General features: G+C 40.5%; 1 pseudogene; it reads left to right on the plus strand.

Moving 5' to 3' along the window:
* The first annotated feature begins 4760 nt into the window (after positions 1-4760).
* Positions 4761-5028, plus strand: LOC105988887 (annotated as a pseudogene).
* The last annotated feature ends 790 nt before the right edge of the window (positions 5029-5818 follow it).

The raw sequence follows: 5818 nt of genomic DNA on the forward strand, positions 1-5818 counted from the left end.
GGCCTGGGCGCTGTCCCTCAGCTCTTCAGCTCAAGGCTAGTGCTCTACCACTTGAGCCACAGCGCCACTTCCAGCTTTTTTCTTTTTGCTTATGTGGTGGTAAGGAATTGAACCCAGGGCCTCATGCATGCAAGGCAAGTGCTCTACCACTGGGCCACCTTCCCAGCCCCTTGTCCTTCCTTTTAATGGCAGATTTGCATCCTCCATCACAGAGAATATCAACCCTATCAAAAAGAGATACCTCACCCATTCTGGCAACCTACTTGTAGCTGTGCTTTGTTTTTCCACCTTCCCTCCTGATGTTCTCAGGGGAGGAGCCTTTCTCCCATCAAAAACCATTCATTTCCTACAGACTCTGGATCTTCTTCCTTCTCAGTTTTGCAAGGACTTAAATTATTCAAGTTTTCCTTTTGCTCTCTAAAAGAAACTGCTATCAATACGTCTTCAGTGATGTGATGGTAAGTGTTGGAGAGGGGAATCTGACTTGTGAACTTCACAAGTGTTTTCTGTTCCCCTTAGGTACACTAGAATGGCTAGAGTGGACCTTTCCCTTTTCCTAGATGGAAGGTGAGAGTTAGCTGCAATTAGGCATTTCTCCCCCTCCCCCCAAGCAGTTTAAATTCTGATGATACTTCAGCATATTAGGCTCTAGCTAACTAGTTAATTAGAATGTCTCAAGGCTAAGTCTTTTTAAGAAGGACAGAATAGTCTATTTAAACATATATCCCTCACCCCCATACTAGATGCATGAAGGGATTTTTCTGTGATATTTGCTGTGGGGATCTGCTCAAACTCCTGTAAGTAAACCTCAGGGTACTCTGAGAATTGTAGCATCCATTCCCAATTTGGACCAGCTACGATTTGAGAGTTTTATAGCGGCTATAATGGAAAATACAACTAGAGATGGGGGCGACTGTCAAGCAGATGGTTATAATGACTGATTCCAAAAGAAGAAATAAATCTGACATGCCCCGCATGGGAGAGAAAACTAGACAATTGGATGGTTTTTGTAAGGGAGACAATGATAAGAGGAAAAGGGAACCTAATACAGAATTGGGGAACAATTTATTTTTGCAAAAGTTTGATTGCTCCATAAGTCTGTCTGGCCCCAGGAAAGAAATGAATTAGTAGGAGTGATTCAATTCATGTCTTGTCATTTTGCTTTCTTGTTTTCTTTGTTTTTTTTTCCTAGTTGAAAGTATCCTTTTAGTATATTTCTTATTATCCCTTTCTCTATTATTGTCATGTGAATCTGACTTTCTCTTGACTCTATTCCCAAAAGAATATTTCTCACACACAAAGATACAATAAATGCCTATGAGAGAAAAAAGCAACATTCTGTGCACTCCAAGAATTTCTAAGATACTTGGTAGAGGAGTATTACATAGAAGATATAATAAAATGTTAAATATAGTTCTTTAGTAGAGAACTAGACTCCCAGTGAGTAATTGCAAATGTGGGATCCAGAAGCTCAATGGAAAGATACACAGGTTTGAAGGATCATAGAAAGAAAGAACTTGAACATGAACCATGTCTTCCATGAAAACTGCCTTTGAGTAGTTGGAAAGGGATGGAGGCAATTTCCAAGCAGGGTGAATGGCATGCAAAGGCAAAATGCATGTGGATAGTTTATTTGTCATAGATCTGGAGATACATTAAGCCATCCAGTTGGAATGGAAGCCACCGACATTTTTGAAGATGATAAACAGAATTTTAAGAATGAAATATACAATGAATTGGAGAGAGAAGAGCTGGTGGGTAGCTATTGTACCTGTCCAGAAAACAATAAGGGGTAGACTAAGATGACCTTTGGGGATTGGCAGGAAAGAGTTGGGGGAGGAGAGAGAGAGAAGACACTTGCCTCAGTGGACTTGCTTTGATCTCAATATGTTGCTAAGGGACAACCTTAAGATTTGGAACTTGGTAGACTGAGTGATGATACCATAGAATAAATGTTCCAAATAGCAAATAGCTTTTAGAAGGAAGGACCAATAAAGGAAAAATACATTGAAATCAAAGTGTCAGGGATATCTAAGTAGAAATTTCTAGTAAGCCAGAGAATATGGGCTCCTTCCAGATCTTCAGTTTTTATTTTTCCTATATAAAAAGTGTTTGCTTTATGTGTTTCCCTGTGGCTCAGTTGATTACATTCTTATGTGTGGTTTGAAGATCCTCTGGCTTCAAACCTGTATTTGTTTTGGGCATGGTTGGAGTACAGTGCTAACAAGCCCAAGGTCATGAGTTTGGTTCCCAGAAGGACCAGCTAGTTTCAAGGAGAGGAGAAGTGCTTCCATGGTTCACAGACGTCACCCTTATTCCTGTCTACTTGTCTCCAAACTATGTAGCATTGTCCCAGGAGAGCCTGGTGAGAAAGAGTGAGTGCCTGTGCACAGTCCATTAAAACTACTGGAAGAAGAGCTTCCAGTGGGTTGTATCTGAGCTGCTTCTCCAGGAAGCTTTATCTGCCTGTCTCCAGTAGCTCTTGGGGCAGAGATTCCATTTTCAGACACAACATCGCAACCAAATATACATGGACTTCTCCCATGTGTGTCCACTCATACCTGCCTCCACGTGTTCATTTGCTTCTCAGGTAAAGAGACACATAATGATGCAGGAGTGTGTGGTTTCTTTGCTGTGTCTGCTTGCAAGTGCTGGAATATTGTCAGTTGGACCTTAAGGATTATCTTTATAATGTACAAGTAAATCTTGGAGAACATGATTGTATCCAACAACTCAAGCAAAACATTCACTGGCAGATGCTTCTTATCCTATCAGGCTCCTTTAATTTACTGCATAGTCTTTCTGGGAAAGCTCTCATCTTTCTTTTAAGATCTAGACTGGCCCTTTGATAAGTCCCCAGGAGATACCTTCCACACAAATATAGTTATGTTCTAGAATAATATCTAAGGTCTGCTTCTGTGTAAACTTGAGTTTCAAAAATCAGTCTAAGCCTGGTGCCAGTGGCTCACGCCTGTAATCTTAGGTACTCAGGTGGCTGTGATCTGAGGATCATGGTTTGAAGCCAGCCCAGACAGGAAAATCTGTGAGACTCTTATCTCTAATTGACCACCAGAAAACCAGAAGTGGTGCTATGGCTGAAAGTGATAGAGTGCCAGCCTTGAGTGAAAAAGTTCAGGGATAGTGCCCAGGCCCTGAATTCAAGCCCCATGACCGCCAAAAACAAAATGTCCCTAGAAGTTCTCAAATTTGCTTTTCTAGTTGATGAATACATTACAGGGTAGTACAGAAGTGACCCTGTAAAGGATTTGGAATAATGTTACATATATCTTGAAAGACTCAAAAGGATTCCTTTGCTTAGGGACTCAAACATAGGGTAAGTTTCCTTTCATGGAATTGCCATTTGATATACCAGAGATACTAAAAAATATAAAAGAAAACGTTAAAGGCTGAGGAGTAAAAGACTGAACAATCAAGCTGGGCACTGGTGGCTCATGCCTATAATCATAACTACTCAGGAAGCTGAGATCTAAAGATTTCATAGACACAAAAGCGAGTAGTAGACAATTTAGATTCCTAAGAATAACAGTGATGTGTTAGAGGAATTTTCTGTTGAATAATTTGGCCTACAAGTGAAAGACTATATTGATTGATTCATGAATCCAACAGAATAACTGAAAAGTTTCTTGGTGTTTGCTGGGAGCATGAACAAACAACTGACTTAATAGTAGTTTTTTGAACTGATTACATTGACAAGAGTAGTTATTTTGGTAGGATATAGACATAGCCTGGAAATATCAAATAAGTAGTGAGAGATCATGACGTGGGAAGTTTGTAGCTAAGTTGGCAAGGCTGGGCTGAACCGGGGTGAGGAGAGGAAGAATTGTGACATAGGAAAATGTTAGATTTAGAATTTGATGTTTGCTTTGTGGTGCAAGAATTTGAGACCAACCTCTTTCCTCTTTATTTTTTTTATAGTGAGACTGATTCAAGGAAAGGTAGTTACTTAGTGTTAGAAAAATGGAATGAGAGTGTACACAGAAAATGATATGACAGAATAATGCAGAGAACTGTACCTTGGAAATCTTAGAGCCTTATTTTTTTTCATTCTTTTGTTTTCTTTTTTCCTTTCCCCCTCCTCCTTCTTCCTTCTTCCTTCCTTCCCCTCTCCCTTTTCCTCCCTTTTCTTTATCTTCTCTTCAGCAGCCCTGGAGTATACACTCAGAAACTCACACTTGCTGTGACTGGGAAAGTAATGATAAACCTCAGAAACCATCCAAACAAGAGTTAATTCGCAGATGAATGCTAGAATGTATTATTGGTGTCACAGCCATAGACTAGAGAGTGGAGAAGAATTAAAAGAATGTGTTGAATTGTCTATAAAATCTTAATTAATTCGATTTAAAGAAATATTTTATCTTGAGGTTACATCTTTGACATGTTTTTAAATGATTTTTTTTAACAAGATGTTACTTTTTTTTTGCAACAAATGGGGCTTGAACTCAGGGTTTGGGTGCTGTCCTTGAGTTGTTTTTTGTGCATAAGCCTAGCACTCTGCCATTTTGAGCTTCCCTTCTGGTTTTTTGATGGTTGATTGGAGATAAGAGCGTCACAGACTTTCCTGCTAGGCTAGCTTTGACTAATTAGGATTACAGGCCTGAGTCACCAGCACCTGCTCATAAATAATTACTTTTGACACCTTGTTATGCTAGTCCAATAAAGATTGTGCCACTGCGTTTCATTATCTCCCAATTTTGACTTAACAATTTAAGAACTCTCACTATTGCTTTCCATGTGAGACATGGAGCCGAGCGACCGAGGCCCAGAGCGAGATGCAGGTGGCCGTGGGTCCCTACGGGCAGTCACAGCCCAGCTGCTTCGATTGCGTGAAGATGGCTTTGTTATGGGTTGCGCAGTGGACATGGCAGCCCAGCGCTCTTTGGCACTTTTTCCTGTCTCAGGATTGGAATGCGGGGCCCGGAGCTGATGGGCGGCATTGGGAAAACTATGATGCAGAGTGGCGGCACCTTTGGCACATTTATGGCTATGGGAATGAGCGTACGATGCTAACCAGGGCAGTAGTTGCCTGCTACATCTACACCTTCCCATCGGTCACAGCCCTTGTACTATAATAAAAAGAAGTTTTTGCTTCTCAAAAAAAAAAAAACCTCTCACTATTTTGAGAAGTTTAGAAGCTTATGAACTCTTCCACAATATTTAATCCTCATAGAATATTAGGTATTAGTTTTATGACCACTTTATGAAAGAAGACACAGAAATTGCTCTAATTTTTCCAAAGCAAGAAATGTCAAGAGTCATGACACAAATCCACCTAGGCCCAATCTCTTTACTTACGTTTCCTAGCCCCACTGTTATTCTCATTCTGATTTTGTAGTGTCCTGTGAGAAGAGCAAAACATTCTAGGTAGCTAGGTATTTAAACAGAGAAAATTAGTGCAGATCATGAGAGGTAAGCAGCTAAATGAGGGGGAGGAGCCAACCCAGAGACAAATGCCCTCAGGAAGTCACTATGCCCAAGGCAGAGAGGACAGAGAGGGTGTTGTGTCCCCCTTTGGGAAAACCATCAGGGTCTATCAGGAAGGAGGGGGTCTTCTTGGGTTGGGGTCAGGGTTCATGGAGGGAAAAGCTGCAGTAGCTGCTGCAAATACTACTGTAAATCAGAGAGGAAAGGGGGAAAGTATGCTGGTTTCTTTCTTCCTCTCATCTTCCATCTTTAGCTAATGCCCTGTATTTTTTTTTTTGCTTATTCTTTTTTTTTAATTTTATTTTATTTGTGAACATACTGTACAGAGGAGTTACAATTACATGGGCAGGATAATGTGTACATTTCTTACCAAGCA

The sequence above is a fragment of the Dipodomys ordii genome, unplaced genomic scaffold (assembly GCF_000151885.1).
Source record: "Dipodomys ordii isolate 6190 unplaced genomic scaffold, Dord_2.0 Scaffold3, whole genome shotgun sequence".
NCBI lineage: Eukaryota > Metazoa > Chordata > Mammalia > Rodentia > Heteromyidae > Dipodomys > Dipodomys ordii.